The sequence below is a fragment of the Chlorocebus sabaeus genome, chromosome 9 (genome assembly GCF_047675955.1).
Source record: "Chlorocebus sabaeus isolate Y175 chromosome 9, mChlSab1.0.hap1, whole genome shotgun sequence".
In the NCBI taxonomy this organism is placed as follows: domain Eukaryota; kingdom Metazoa; phylum Chordata; class Mammalia; order Primates; family Cercopithecidae; genus Chlorocebus; species Chlorocebus sabaeus.
In genome coordinates this window covers 129,470,479-129,487,130 of record NC_132912.1, presented here as the reverse complement: position 1 = coordinate 129,487,130, position 16,652 = coordinate 129,470,479, and the positions used below count along the sequence as shown (strand labels likewise).

General features: G+C 48.4%; 1 protein-coding gene across 3 annotated transcripts in view; it reads right to left on the bottom strand.

Annotated features, from left to right (window-relative positions):
• Positions 1 to 16,652, bottom strand: part of DOCK1 (dedicator of cytokinesis 1) — a 545,325-nt gene that overhangs the window by 527,989 nt on the left and 684 nt on the right. The window lies entirely within an intron of this gene.

Sequence of the window (16,652 nt, the reverse complement as noted above, 5' to 3'; positions counted from 1 at the left end):
ATAAGCGAAGAATGGTTCTCATCTTTTATTCTATTTTATTTTTTTAGATGGAGTTTCGTTCTTGTTGCCAAGGCTGGAGTGCAATGGCACAATCTCGGCTCAACGCAACCTCCGCCTCCCAGGCTGAAACGATTCTCCTGCCTCAGCCTCCCAAGTAGCTGGGATTACAGACATGTGCTGCCACATCCGCCTAATTTTGTATTTTTAGTAGAGATGGGGTTTCTCCATGTTAGTCAGGCTGTCCGCCCGCCTCAGCCTCCCAAAGTGCTGGAATTACAGGCGTGAGCCATCGCACCCGGTCCTCATCTTGTTTTTAAAGGAGGTAAAACTAACATAACAGAAAATTAACCATGTTAAAGTATACAATTTAGTAGTGTTTAATATTTAGTACATTCCTAATGCTGTGCAACCGCCACCTCTGTCTAGTTCTAAAATATTTTCATCACTGCAAAAGGAAACTCCAAAGCCACTGATACCATTTAGATGTCGGTCCCCTCCAAATATCTTGTGGAAATGTGATCCCCAGTGTTGAAGGTGGGCCTGGTGGGAGGGGTTTGGATCACGCACATCCCTCCTGAATGGCTTGGCGCCATCCTCCTGGTGAGGAGCGAGTTCTTGCTCACTTAGTTCATGAGACACCTGGTTGTTTCACAGTGTGGCAGCTCCTCCCCTCTCTTGCCCCTGCTCTTGTCCTGTGATTCCCTGGCTCTCCCTTCCCCTTCTGCCATGATTGAAAATTTCCAGATGCCTCCCCAGAAGCAGATGCCAGCACCATGATTCCTGCACAGCCTACAGAAACATGAGCCAATTATAGCTCTTTTTTTTTTTGGATGCAGGGTCTTACTCTGTCACCCAGGCTGAAAAGCGGTGATGCAGTCTCTGCAACCTCCACTTCCTGGACTCCGGGGACCTAATCTTCCCACCTCAGCCTCCTGAATAGCTGAGACTACAGGTGTATGCCACCACACCTTGTAATTTTTAAATTTTCTGTAGAGATGGGGTTTTGTCATGTTGTCTAGGCTGGTCTCCAACTTCTGGGCTCAAGGGATCAGTCTGCCTGGGCCTCCCAAGGTTTTGGGGCCACAGGCATGAACTATGGCGTGTAGCCTTATACCTCTTTTCTTATAAATTACCCAGCCTCATGGATCACTTGAGATCAGGAGTTCGGGATCAGCGTGGCCAACACGGCAAAACCCCATCTCTACCAAAAATACAAAAATTATCCAGGCGGGTGGTGCATGCCTGTAGTCCCAGCTACTCGGGAGGCTGGGGCAGGAGAATCGCGTGAACCCGGGAGGTGGAGGTTGCAGTGAGTTGAGACTGCACCACTGCACTCCAGCCTGGGGAATACAGCGAGACTCCATCTCAAATAAATAAATAAATAAATAAATAAATAAATAAATAAATCTTACCCAGGCTCAAGTATTCTTTTACAGTAATGCAAACAGACTGTCACTCCCACTAAGAGGCCACTCCTCATCACACCCTCCCCTAGTCCCCGGCAACCACTAATCTGCTTTCTGTGTCCACAGATTTGCCTATTCTGGACATTTCATATGAACAGAATCACATCTCCTATTAATAGAATCATGTATGTCCCTCTGTGACTGGCTTCTTGCCCTTAGCATGTTTTCAAGGTTCACCCATGTTGTAGCATGATGGGCATTTCATTCCTTTTTATGGCTGAATAATATTCCATTATAGGGACATACCACATTTTCTTTATCCATTCATCCAATGATGGACATTGGAATTGTTTCTACCTTTTAAGTATTGTGAATAATGCTGCTATGAACGTAAATAACTACTTGTTTGTTTTTTTATTTCTTTTCTTTTTTTTTTTTTTTTTTTTTTTTTCGAGATAGAGTCTCACTCTTCTGTTCAGCCTGGAGTGCAATGGCACAATCTCGGCTCACTGCAACCTCCGCCTCCCAGATTCAAGTGATTCTGCCTCAGCCTCCCAAGTAGCTGGTATTATAGGTGCAAACCACCACGCCCAACTAATCTTTTTTGTATTGTTAGTAGAGACTGGGTTTCACCATATTGCCCAGGCTGGTCTCAAACTCCTAACCTGAGGTGATCTGCCTGCCTCGGCCTCCCAACGTGCTGGGATTACAGGTATGAGCCACCATGCCCAGCCTGAACCTTTTGTAAAGGTAAGAGAAGCAGTGGGAGTGGAGAAGGCACAATAACATCAGTAACTGGTTGTGATCAGCTAGTTGCAAACACCACTGCGCTCGGACCAGCCTATGTAAACTGTTTCTCCTTCTGGGTGCGCACCTAAAAGAAGAATCACGGGGTCAGAGGAGAGTTCTAGGTTTAATTTTTTAACATAGTATCCTCCATTTTGCCTTTTGGCCTGCAAAACCTAAAGTACTTATTTTCTAGATCTCTGCAGAAAAAGTCTGCCAATCTGTGCTCTAAAAAGAATTTATTATTCCTTTTAGCTGTTTAAAGCTTTATAATTACAAAGTACTTTAGCATATACATTATATATTTTTATTTCATTGGCTTTTCATCACTGCATTTGGGAGTAGAAAAGACTGGTGGCAGGACCCTCATTTTACAGATGATCAAGACCCGAAGGCTCTGGGGAGCCCCACTGGGGTCCCACAATGACTAGGAGCTGGAAGTGGGACTCAAGCACAATCTCCCTTAAAAACCCACTTTTCCTTCTATTCTTCCACCAGCTAATCCAGTCACTGCAGGCAAACATATCAACAAGAGGACTAGGAAAGTGTTTTACTGGAACATTTTATTAAGAAGGAACTTTAAAAGTGGCCTTGTAGCAATGTCAATGGGGGAAATTCTAGAACGTATTAAAATACCAGTGATATCCCCAAATCATCTGACGAGCATAGAGAGTCGTGTAACTGACTTGCCCAACCCACCGACACTGCCACATATTTATCCAGCATGGACAAGGCACCCATCTTAGCTCAGGAAGCCAATCGGGATGGGGCCCTCGATGGGTGCTTCCCACAGCCATGGGGGCTGCTGACCCCATCACCCACTGCATTCCTGATCTGAGCCGACTCTGCCTCAGTCCTGGAAGTGGCGCCCCCTCCAAGACATAATCCCCACCAACAGAAAAACTTGTGGTTCTCCAGGCAGCTCATGACGTTTTGCTAAGATGAAATCTCTCCCTTTGCCTTCATTCAATGTTCGACAAGGTGTGCCAGGGACCACAGCAGGTGCTGGGAAGAGAGAAAGCAACAGGATTCAGCCCTCACCCTCAAGGGCTCTCCGTCTAGCAGGGGACATGGAGACACCACCTGCCCCCAGGGGACTGGAGGGGACGCATGTCGCAGAACTGCAGAAAGCAACACGTGATGAGGCAGGAGTCATCCAGCCTGGGTTGGGATAAGAAAGCTTTTTGTCCCTCAGAGCAACAGGGGCTGATGGCCACAGAGCCTGAGTATGGAAATAGTACAGACCATCATCGGGGTCACTTAAGTCTCAGGCCTCCTGCAAACACCCCACCTCCCCTTCCCCTTGGCCTCACTGGGCTGATCCTCAAAGCAACAACCCCCAAGAATAATGTGAAGAAATCTGGCCACTTGGCCATGGTGCCTGGAGGAACAAGACCACTCCTGCCTTTGAAAAATGGGCAGGAAAACACTTATGATGGTAGGAGGATGTGAAAATAAATCTTGTGAAGTTAATAGAAGCACAGCAATTTGAAAGAAAAATAATCACATTTCCCTCCTGCTAAATCGGTATTTGCCTCTAGTAAAGTCAATTATGTTAAAGAAAATAAGTTATTATTTTCGAAAAATAAAAAAGAGGTTGATAAGTGCCTTTATTCCAGCAAATAAAACTCCAAGAAGCAAACGCTTGAGCTGCTGCGTTTAGGAAGGTCTCTAAGTGGCCTGCATGGGGTTTCTTAAAGGAGATGTTGGGATGAGCCACGCAATTCCCGTTAATCTGCACATCACTCCTGGGATCAGACCTTAAGAGAAACTCATGTTTGTCTCTCAGAAGGAGAAAGAAACACTGCCAGCTCCTAATGATCTTTAGACAGCCAAGAAACTAGGCCGAAGGGCCCCCACACTCCCTCTTGGCTTTCTCCTCCTCCAAATCCTTTGTGCGCACCTGTCCGAATCCTCCGTGCCCACCTGTCCGAATCCTCCGTGCCCACCTGTCCGAATCCTCCATGCCCACCTGTCCAAATCCTCCATGCCCACCTGTCCGAATCCTCCGTGCCCACCTATCCGAATCCTCCATGCCCACCTGTCCGAATCCTTTGTGCCCACCTGCACATTCTGCCAGAACCAAGTCGTTGGGGTTTCTAGCTTTTCTTCCCAAATACACAGAAGTGACTTTGCTGCTAATAACACAGTATCATTAGTAACAGTCAACAGCTGTTGAGTGTTTACCGTGAGTTAGGCCATCCCGCCCCACTTAACCCCGGGACAGTTGGCAATGTCGGAGACATCCTGGCAATGTCAGTGGGGGAAATTCTAGAACTTATTAAAATACCAGTCATATCCCCAAATCATCTGAAGAACATGCAGAGGGGGGGACCTGCTAAGTGTCCAGCAAGGTACAGGACAGCTCCCCAGGGTGAAAAATTATCCTGCCCGGAATGTCAATAGTGCCGGCGCTGAGAAACTATACTGACATGAAACAGCTCATCCAACTCTCCAGCAACTCTGTGAACAGCTCATCCAACTCTCCAGCAACTCTGTGCAATAAAAAGTACTGTCGTCACCTTAGACAAGCACACCAGCCGGGCACAGGGGGCTACAGTCACGCACCAGCAGGCAGCAGCAGCGATATGCAAGCCCGGGCATCAGCGGAGCCCCCGCTGCATGCTGGCAATCAATCCCAGGCATCAGTGGAGTCCCACTGCACGCTCGCAATCCCGGCAGCCTCCCCTGGAAGTCCCTTCTTTGTGTTGATGCCACTTAATATTCACAGGGACCAGGCAATGAGCCTCAAGCAGGTCACTTTGCAGGCAGCACAAGCTCTCAATAGGCAGAGCTGAGTCCTCTCGTCCAGATGAGGGGCTACCTACTGCAGGTCCAAGCTCCTAACAACGACGCCTGGCTGACAAGAACTCATACCCAAAGCTCCATCACCCCAGAATCTGCTCTAGAGGGTTCTGGCTAAGGAACTAAAACAGGAAAACTCACAACTCTCTGCGCTCTGGGGGAGACAGGCCTCTAATGTCCTTAACCCTGACTTCTTAAACCTGGCCCCGGGTGCACACAGTCCTGGCATCTCCTCCCTACTCTCCTCCTCCTCCTTCCCACTTCCACCTAGGACTCCCAGGCCCTAAGGATTCAAGACCATTCTCACTGGGCCCTCAGTTCTCGCACAAGCCTGTCCCCACAGCCCGGGATGGAACAAAGGGATGTCTCTTCCAGAAGGGGTCCGGAGGCCAGCAGTGCCCGGGACCTGACCCAGATCAGCCACAGACCCTGTCAAGCTGAGGCAGGGGAGCGGGAATTGCAGACTGTAACCTGGGACCAGCCAGGCACCCAGCTGGACAGCAGTGGATCTGGGAATGAGGCCAGAATGGCCACGAAGGGCATTTTAAAGGGCTTCCGGGCTGGCCGCAGGCACCCACAGTCTGAGGACATCTGATCAGCGAACCAGAATGAATGACAGGCCCTGAGAAGACAAAACCTGAATGTGTTGGTTTAGCTGTGAAAAAATACAACATCGACAGTTCATTACCCACAAGCCCAAAATACCCACAAAGTTCCCAAACCCAAAGAGATGTTTGTAATTCATTTAATAGCAAAAGTCTAGCCTGAGCGGAGAGGAGCTAATGACAGATGGCTTCCCTGCGTTGTGAATACTCACACGCTCGTGGCGGCAGAATCAGTGTGCTCGACGCCAGGGTGCTGCCCAGAGCTGCTCGGGGGTGTCCGGCACAGGAGCCACAAGCACAGCTCCCACCTGTCTCTCCGCACTGTGACAATCTGGAATTCTGAAACACCACTGGCCTCGAGAGTTTCAGATATGGAAGAGTTGGCTGTATCAGACTATAAACCCCATGAGGGCAGCTGCGGATACCAATGTCTAAGAACAGAGCTGACAAGCAAACAGGAAGGAAGGAAGAAAGAAGGGAAGGAAGGAAAGGATGGGGAGAAGGAAGGAGGGAGGGAGGAAATAAGAGGAAAGGAAGGAGGAAAGAAGGAAGGAGGGGAGGAAGAAAGGACAGAAGGAATGAGGGAAGAAGAGGAGAAGGGCAGGAAGAAATGAGTTATTTCGAGGCAGAATCTTCTTTAACTTTTCTGTGGCTTAGGACAGAGGTTCCTAACTGAGGCTGAAACATACAGGCTTCATCACCATTCGTCTCTATACAAAGGCTACACAGCAGCCCAGGCTAGCTGCTTACGCAAGATGTTCATCTACTCACAACATAATCAATTACTAGAAAATCTGTCTACTAGTAAGTAAAACAAAAATTATAAAACGTTAAGGAAAGTGAAACTCAAAATGCCACACTGTCCTTTTCCAATTTAAAACAATCACCAGAAACCATATATTTTCTCTATAAGAAGTTAATATTGACTGTATAACAGTTTAACATGAATAGCCCAACACTGCGTAGTACTTTCTCTTCTCAAAGCTCTTCCACACACACTATCCTGCTCTCTGCCCTGGGCAGAGCTGAGATGCACAGATGTGCTAAGATATGCCCTAACTCCAAGTAAGGGGCCCGGGGTTCAGGGAGGGCAGAGGAGGCAGCAGTAAGTGCTGTACCCAGGAATACCAGACCCCATTATTAAGGCTCCCAATCCAGTGCTCTAAACTCCACACCATAGTGTACCAACGCCTAACTTTTAAGTCACTGTTGCTCTCCTTGATTTAACTTTATAGCCTTTTTCATTGCATACATACTCAGACAAGTGTTATTTCAGAATATAAAGATTCCATTCTATAAACACAAAAAACACTGAAAAACAAAGACACAGTTCTCATTAGCAAGCTTTACTACACAGCCCTCTGAGGCCAAAAGAATTTTAAATAGATAGCAAAGGGGCCTGGGGTTTGCATGTGTTTTTGGATGGTGGGAAGAGGAACAGCCAGATAGATATGAAAAGGACACATTGAGGCCAGGCACGGTGGCTCACGCCTGTAATCCCAGCACTTTGGGAGGCCAAGGTGGGCGGATCACGAGGTCAGGAGATCGAGACCATACTGGCTAACACGGTGAAACCCCGTCTCTACTAAAAGTACAAAAAAATTACCGGATGTGGTGGTACGCACCTGTAATCCCAGATACTTGGAAGGCTGAGGCAGGAGAATTGCTTGAACCCAGGGGTGGAGGTTGCAGTGAGCCAAGATTGTGCCACTACACTCCAGCCTGGGCAACAGAGCAAGACTCCGTCCCCCACAAAAAAGAAAGAAACACACTGAGAAAGTAGCACGGCTCTTGGGCTTGGTACACCCTGAAGAATATCCTGAAATCTATAGGACGTAAGTAGCAAAATACACCCCAAGGAAAAAGGCGGCATCTGTCCTTGGCATCACTTCCATCTTTATAGGGACATGAACATCTGTTCTGCCAACTGACTTTCAGGGTGAAAGTCCTGAGGATATACAACCTCTGTGCTCAACGCCAATGAAGCTGAAGAGTCCAGACTAACACTCTTCCTGGTAATGGAAAATAAGCATCAGTAGGAACACGTGGAGGAGACCACCAAATCCACATTCCCCTCTTCCTGCAAGGTACACAGTCAGATTACACTTCCCACCCCACTTGCTGCAGGTCTGACCAGAGACTCAGGTCAGGGTAAGAAAATGTGAGCAGAAGGGATGGGTACTACCTACAGCCCAGGCCAGAAAGAAAATCTATGCACAGTCCTCATCTCTTCCTTTCCCCATCTACAGATTGAATGGCAAAGGGCCCAGGAGCCTTGTGGAGGGCACACTGGCAGGGTCAAAGGAGGCAGAGTCTCTGAATGGCTGGGCAGAGCAGAGCCCCTGCTCACCCTCCCCACCACCTGCTATGACACAAATGAAAAACAAACTTGTATTGTATGAAGCCAGCAAAATGTTGGGGCTGTTTGTTACAGCAACTAACCCTTAGTCAGAAAGGAAATCATGACTGTTACATACATATACCTAAGTTTACCTAGTGTAATCAATAAGTTAAATCACTCCCCTGGGTGTGGTGGCTCATATCTCCAATCCTTTCACTTTGGTCAAGGGTTTGAGACCAGGGCAACATAAAAAGACCCTTTCCCAACCTCTTTTAAAAAGTTTTGTTTAATTAGCCAGACCTGTAGTCTCAGCTACTCAGAAGGCCAGGGTGGGAGGATCACTTGAGCCTGGAAGTTCAAGGTTGCAGGGAGCTATGATCGCATCACTGCACTCCGGTCTGGCCAGTAGACCAAGATCCTGTCTATAAAAATAAATAAATGAAATAAAATTTAAAACTGAAACAAATCACTCAAGATGGCATATAAATTTTCCATCACACTCCTCAGGAGATGCAGCATGAAATCATAGGTCTAAACAGCAACTGCAACTAGATAAAGACTCAAGGTAACATTTCTGATGAGAGAGGTAGAGATCTGCCTTCATCCTGTCCCTTCAGGGCCCCCCAGCAATCAGTAAGAACTACAGTCCCTGATCTAACCTCAGAACTAACATTAAAATTCTGACCAGCACTTTGCAACAGGCCGGGGCTACAGAAGCAATGGGGCCCATGCAGCAGGGCTGGGGAGAGCCTGAATTAAGCTAGAGATTCAGTCCTGGGCAACACGACCTTCTACTTACCAAGCAATCAATAAAGGATGAAAGAAACTAACATTATCAAGCACAGACCATGGGCCCGGTTTGGGCTAGGTTTTCTCTTTCTTCTAAGAAGGGCCCAAAGAGGTTGGCGTTATCACCATTTTTACAAAGGAGAAACTCAGGCTTAACGTAAATAACCCCCAAGGTCACACGCCTAATAAAACACAAGGCTGATATTCAAAGACACATCTCTACACCTCTAACCTGAGCTGTTTTGACAAGCACATGCTATATGCCAAGAGAAAGGACCTTTTTCTCCTCAAGGCACCCAGATGAAACTTTAACAAACTGACAGACATCTGTCTGGGGTGAAACCATCTGCCTTTTGAAGGCGGGGAGTGCCTGCGTGGATACTCAGTTTCCCACGTGCATGTGAGCATGTGGATACTTGCAGAGTGCCAGGCCAAAACTGAGCTTGTAAGTCATCATCAAGAAGCCCGGTGTCATTTATTTCACAAGCCAAGCCCCCTCCCTTGCCCCATTAGCTCCTGATATTAAAGCACTCTTCTGACTGCCCAAGGCCACGGAGGGCTGTGATTGGTGTGAGTGGGGGACAGAAGCCAGCCTCCTGGGCTGTGGAAAAGAACAGTGCCCCCTGGAGTTGTGTGGGACAGCCCTGGGTCACTAAGTGTGCGACACCAGTATCAAAGCCCGGGTTTTGCCATCACTGTCCAACTGGGATTCTAGAGCCAGTATGAGGCTGGTTGCCCTACTCATGCTACAGAAACATAAATGATAAGAAACCGGAAATAAATCCAAGCAGGATGTGTGAATATCCTAATGCTAAATGCAGCTGAAGCCCAGGCAGGTTGAGCTCAAAGAGACTGAGCCAAGCTCACAGAATGATCACACTTAAAAAGAACTGCTCTGAAGTTCCTGTTGGGGTGCCAACCAACTGATTGCATTGTTCTGTCACTAATTTGATTACAAAGAATTTCCAGATCTGAATACAGAAACAAATCAGAGTCGATCAGAAAGCTCCTAACCTCCCCGGAGTCCAGTAGCACCAGGAACCCACAGCCTTGCAGAAAAAAAAAAAAAAATTCAAAGGCCACTAAAGACAGAGTTCCGGAAACTGTAGATGAAAAGTCTTATGTTATCAAATTCACACCGTTATGGGCTACATTGCGTCCCTCCAAATCCATATGTCAGTGTTCTAACCTCAGAAATTCAGCATCCTGGATGTGTCACTGTATTTGGAGGCAGGGAATTTAAAGAGGTGACTAAGTTAAAGTGTGGTCTTTAGGGTGGGTCCTTTTCCAGTATGAGTAGTGTCTTTTTTTTTTTTTTTTTTTTTTTTGACAGAGTCTTACTCTGTCACCCAGGCTGGAGTGCCGTGGCACAACCTCGGCTCACTGCAAGATCCACCTCCCGGGTTCACGCCATTCTCCTGCCTCAGCCTCCCGAGTAGCTGGGACTACAGGCGCCCGCCACCACGCCCGGCTAATTTTGTGTATTTTTAGTAGAGACAGGGTTTCACCGTGTTAGCCAGGATGGTCTCAATCTCCTGACCTCGTGATCTGCCCACCTTGGCCTCCCAAAGTGCTGGGATTACAGACATGAGCCACTGTGCCCGGGTTTTTGTTTTTTTTTTTAGCGGGGGGGATGTACTTTCGCTCTTGTTGCCCAGGCTGAAGTACAATGGCACAATCTCGGCTCACTGCAACCTCTGCCTCCCAGGTTACAGGGACTCTTCTGCCTTAGCCTCCCCAGTAGCTGGGACTACAGGCGCCCGCCACCACACCCAGCTAATTTTTTGTATTTTTAGTAGAGATGGGGTTTCATCATATTGGCCAGGCTGCTCTCTAACTCCTAACCTCAGGTGACCTGCCCACCTCAGGTGACCTGCCCACCTCAGCCTCCCAAAGTGCTGGGATTATAGGCGTGAGCCACCGAGCCTGGCCGTAGCGGCCTTATAAGAAGAGGAAATGAGGACACTGACACACACAGAAGGAAGACCATATGAAGACACGGTGAAGACAGCTGTCTGTAACCCAAGGAGAGAGGTCTCAGAAGAAACCACCTGCCAAAACGCCTTGACTCCAGCACTGCAGAAATGTGAAGAAACACAGTCCTGTTGGTTAAGCCACCCGGTCTTGTGGTCCTCTGTTATGGTAGCTCCAGTCAACACAAATTCCACACTGATTTCAACATCAGCCCCAAAGCACTTCCCAGGACATCAATAAAAGCAAATTGAAGAACAGTGGCTGATGGCAAATATAATCCATTTGCATAACAATGTTTCCAAACTGCCTTAAGGTACATTAATTAGTTCCTGTGAACTCCCATCAGCCCAGCCTCAGTGAGGCAAAGCCCACAGTACCATCCTGAACAGCGCTGCTTCAAAACGGGGAAACCAGACTGGAAGAGGTTCAAACACTCACCCTGGGTCACATGCATGAAAAGTGGCCTTGTCAAGGCTAAAACTCAAACTCTGACCCCTCCTGGGGTCGCCTCCTCATTTCCTCCCTGAAGGCCTTCCGGATGCACTGAAGGGTTTGAAAAGTGAACATCCTGACAACACATCTTGACAAGGGACTGCCTAGTGTTAACCGTGGTCTCCACACCGCTGCATGTGCCCAGTGAGCCTTCCACTCCGTGATATCTCTTCAAACTGGATCAAAGTCCTCCCCTGAACACACTCGACAATTTCACAGCTCAGTGGACCCGCGCATACCGCGACCCCACCAGCACCCTCTGGATCGGCCACCTTCTCCTGTACTGCGGCAGCACAGGAAGCTGCACGCTGGCTCCCAAATGAAACCAAGGCAAATGCAAAATCCAACTACAATGAAAGACAACTACACACCTACACAAGCAGTAAGGACAGTGACAAATGATGGCAAGGATTCCGAGAAATCTACAATCACATATATGCTGCTGGTGGGAATGTGAACTGGCACAGTTACTCCAGGCAAGTTTGGCAGTTTCTTAAAAAGCTAAACATCCAACTACCAGACAACTCAGCCTCTGCACTCCTGGGCATTTATCCCAGAAAATGAAAACTTAGGTTCACACTAAAACCTGTATGTGCATGTTGACAGCAGCTATATTTGTCACAGCCAAACCCAGATGTCCTTCAACAGGTGAAGAGTTAATCTGGGGCATATCCAGACCATGAAACGACACTCAGCAAAGCAGCAAAATCCTGGTGAATATCCAGAGAGAGATACTGAGTGAAAGAAGCCAATCCCGAAAGCTTAACTCCTATGCAATTCCATTAATGAAACACTCTTTAAAGGACAGTATTATAAAAACACAGAACAGGCAAAGGGTGGCCATGATCTGAGGGGAGAAAGGCGTGAAGGGAGGTATATAAGGACAACTGAGGGGTGCTTGCGGTGCTGGAAATGTTCTGTACCTTGACTATCGATGTCAATATCCCAGTCGTGATGGTGTACTACAGTTTTACAAGACGCAACCTTAGAGGGGAACTAGTAATGGCTACTCATGATCTCTCTGAATTATATTTTACACCCACATTTGGCTATAATTACCTGGAAATACAAAGTTTAATGCAATCATCTGAAAATACAAAGTACAGAGAAGAAGGGAAAAGGGAGGGAGGAAAGGAGAGTGGGGACAGTGTACAAGCGTGCACTTGCTACAGCGATGGCCCTGGGGCGCCAGCACCACACCCAGCAAAGGACACCCACACAGCCTATTTCTTCCTCCCCATTTCACTACCTGCATCCACAGAGGTGATAAATGAACAAGAGACAGAACTACTGACACACGCTAAGACAATCCTGATCAGATGTCTGGTATCCTAGGCAAATAATGGCACAGAAATAAATTTAAATTTTTTATGTTTCCAAAGTAAAATCAGGTTTGTAGAAATATAATATGCCCTGATTTGGTTTTGCTGCAACTCCAGTGAATGAAAATGCCTGCATTTCTATTTACTTATGATCAAATCTAATTTTTCTTCCCCAAAGTAGCAGCTTGCTTGCTACTCTAGATAACGAAAGAGATCTCTTTTCAACTCCCACGCTCCCAAATTTATTTGGATATCACACAATTCTTAGCAATTATCACCGCTCAGAGCTAATGTGAACGCGTACAAGTCAGGTTCCTCACACTGGGCAAATGTGACTTCCAACCCCATTAGAAAGTAAAACATACCATCAAGAAATCAACTTTTGAAGAAAGGCATTTTTCCGGCAACCTGTTAAATGCACACAGAAGTCACTTGTCACTACGTTTCTAAACTTTGTGCTTTATTAAATAAAAAGTTAATAAAAGCAATGCTTCACTGAGTACTTGGCATATCTTGAACACAGTGCTAAATTCTCTGCCAACATCATCTGGACGAGTCCTCACAACTCGGCAGCAAGCAGGCTTAGTTCCACTTCACAGATGAGAAAACCAAGGCTAAGTATGAGTACTTTGCTCCAGGGCCCATTATGAAGAAGAGTAGCGCCAATGCCCCATCCCGTCTGAGAGCTGTACCCTGGAAGTGGCCAAAGAGCACACTTGGGTTCACCATCTTCAATGAACTTAGTGACAGATCTCAAGGGTACAGAGAGCCTCCCCCTGCAAGCTTCTCTCCCATCATCTGTATTAGTTTTCCACTGCTGCCATAACACATTACAACCTAAGCAGCTTAAAAACACACAAATTTATCATCTCAATTCCACAGGCCACATGCCCAGCAGCTCAGGGTCTCAAAATCAAGGTATTGGCTGGCTGGGCTCTTAGCAGAAGGCCCTGGGAGGAAATCTGTTTCCAAGCTCATTCAGGGTGTTGGCAGGATCCAATTCTTTGTGACTGTAGGACTGAGGTTTCCATGCTGGTCATCAGCTAGGGGCCTCCCATAGCTCCCTGAGGCCTCCCTCTGGTCCTTGCAAGGGAGCCCCTACGTCTCAGGGCCAGCAACTGTGCCTCCAAACATAGGCTCTTCTGAGTGCCTGTTTCATAACTTTCACAGCCAAGTTCCCTGCGCCCATGTGGATGGTCCTGACGACCAGCTCCAGGTGACCTGAATCACATCTGCAAAGTCCCTTTTGCCATGTAACATACCAAATTCACAGAGTCTGGGGATTAGGGCATGGACCTTTTCGGGGACCATTATTCTGCCTTCAACACCATCGTTGAGATGTGAGTGAGCACATGGTCCTCACATGTGATTCTAGAACATACTGCATCTTTTCACCTCATCTTAGGAACAGGATCCATAGGAAGATAATTTTATTGACATTGGGACATAAGACTGCCTACTGGGCTGTGAGGAAAAAGATCACCTGGCCAGTGTGACAGCCAAGTCAAGGTTTACGCCTGTTAATAAGCCAGGCCCATAAACATGACCCACCAACTCAAAGCCAAGGGGGAAACACGTGCTGCTTAAATTTCACAGGCAGCCCCCAGTGGAATGAATCAGCAGGAACCAGCATTTCCTGCCTTTGCAGAAGGAACCCCAGATCAGCTGTTTACTCCTTTCCCAATTTTACAAAATAAACAACTGAAGTATCTCATTTACAAACAATGCTTCTAACAGATTCCAAGTACTTGCAAACAATAAGCTGTGATTCATGTTTCCAAATGAGATGGAGTTTTATCATTTTCTTTCCCCTCGTGATTCATTTATGGGCCAAGTGGCCAAAGTGGAAGTGTGGTCCACCCACAGAGCCACCAGAGCGCCTCCAGGGAAACACAGCACTGTTGTTAAGCTCCGAAAAATGCTGGAGTTGGTAAGGGTGGTGGAGGGGTCCTCCAGTAATTTTCCCTTAGGTGGAAACAGCCAATCACCTACTGGAAATAAATCCCTACATCCCAGCACCTACATCGTTCCCAGTCAGCACCCTCCGTGAGAACCACTAAAATCCTCCCACTGCACACTTCCAGACAAGTGGGGAGCCTGGGACGGCCCCAAAGCGCTCATGCTCAGCTCCTCTCCCACCCTCCCTGATGGGGGACTCTGGTTAAAGTGCCTCTGGATGCCGACGGAGTGGTGCTGTGTCATTATCGTCTACCCAGCGAGATGTCATCTGCACTCAGTGAGAGGAAGCACAGCAGTCAGTCACTCCTCTACCTTCAGCCCTTCACATCTTTCCTGGAATTTCCTGGCAAAACCATCCCAGATACTTTTCACCTTTTAAAATTTTCCAACACTGTTATCTGTGTTTTCTTAACTTTTTTAAATGTATTTTTTCTTAATCAAACATGGAGTTTTCTTAAAACCAAAATATTAGCAAGAGGTGTGATGTTAGAAGTCACCACCATGAGCGCTGGTGAAGCTTCTGGAAGGTGTGAGACTCAAGGGCTCCGCCCCATTCTGGCCCACAGCCTCCTCCTCAGCAAGGAGACCCCGTTCTCCCATCTATGAACATTCTTTTCAGTCTTCTCCAGACCATCCAGCTACGCTATAGGATCCTCACTGACACCATCCAGGTCTCTTTGGGGGCAGATGAAGGGTAACAAGGTCTCTTAAAATGTGGTGTCCCAAAGAGAAGGCCTGCCCATCTGCAGGCAGTCACAGGACACTGTAGCAACTGAACCTGGGGCGGCCACACTTCACATCCAGGAGGCACCACTTACTAGTGATGTGAGCTCGGGCAAGCAATCCACCTCTTCCTTGCCTCTGTAGAATGGAAGCAGTGATGGCCCCCACTGCATCCCCAATGGCCATTACTGCACCCTTGCCATGGGCGCTTGAGTTGCTTCCTCAGCAGGGCCAGGGCTATGGGATGCCTGCTCCTCTGCAAGCCTCCTGCCTCTCCCAACTATCCACCTCCTCCTCTATCTCTATCTCTCTCTCTCTCTCTCTCTCTCTCTCTCTCTGCGTGCTAGTGCTAGTTCCCTGGGAGTCAGTCCTCAGCTCTCTCCTTTACACACTACCCCCCAGAGGACCCCCCACTGTCGCCACACTCCAAGCATTCTCAGCTGGAATCTCCACCTTAAACCTCCCTCCTCCGATGCAGACTGAAGGCACGTGCCAAGTGCCCCAGACTGAAGCCATTAGGTGGTGCACAGGGTGCAGATTACAGAATCTGCAGTCAGACAGACGAGCTCTCCTGCACTTTTGTGAATGTATCTGAGCCTCGGTTTCCTCATCTGCAAAATGGGGAGATAGGGAGGAAGTTCAGCCATAATGGTCTTGAAGCAAGGAGGCCCCTCCATGCCTCCCAGCATGTGGAACAAGCTAAGTGCAGGCCCGGTGGGACCCAGGGCTGTCCCAGCACTGTCCCCACGACCACTGTCCAGCTGGCTCCGTGGTCAGGGCCCACTGTAAGTCATTAACAGCAGAGAGAAGCAACTGTTCACAGAAAGGAGAGTGATCCAGGAACAAGGGCACTTCCCAAAAGTCAGAGGGCGAGGATTCGAATCACAGCAGCAGAGGGGCGGGTAAGTCACTGCCAGTGCAGGCGCAGCACGGGCCAGGCACAGAATGGGCGCGGGGCTGCTGCTGAGACGGCGCCCTCAGAGGACACAGCCTGGGCTACGGGAGGCGAGGCCACCAAAGGTCTTTCCAGTCTGGCCGATTGGCCTGGAGGAGGCAGGCGATCAAGGATGTCGGTGGATGGTAGGACGAGGAAAAGCAAGCCCGAAAACCAAATGGGAAGATCCCGGACCCCAGAAAGCAGAGCAGCCACGGCAAGGTCCCGAGACCAGGCGCACAGGTCAGGAGGAGGTGGGGGTCCGCAGGCCTCGGCGGCGGGCTGCGGGTCCCCAGCGGACGGACCCGTCTGTTGTGCCCCAAGGGAAAGCCTCCCTCTCTGGAATGCGCACTCGGGTCCGAAATGTAAACTTGCAACCCGACTCCTTCCATCCCCCCTTGGAAGCGACAAAGAGCCGCGGAGCAAAAACAGGCCCCCGCTCTCCCGGACGGGTCTCCGGGTCCGGGCCCACAGGGGCGCTTGGCCGCTCGCCTTCTCTCCAAGGTCCCACACTGT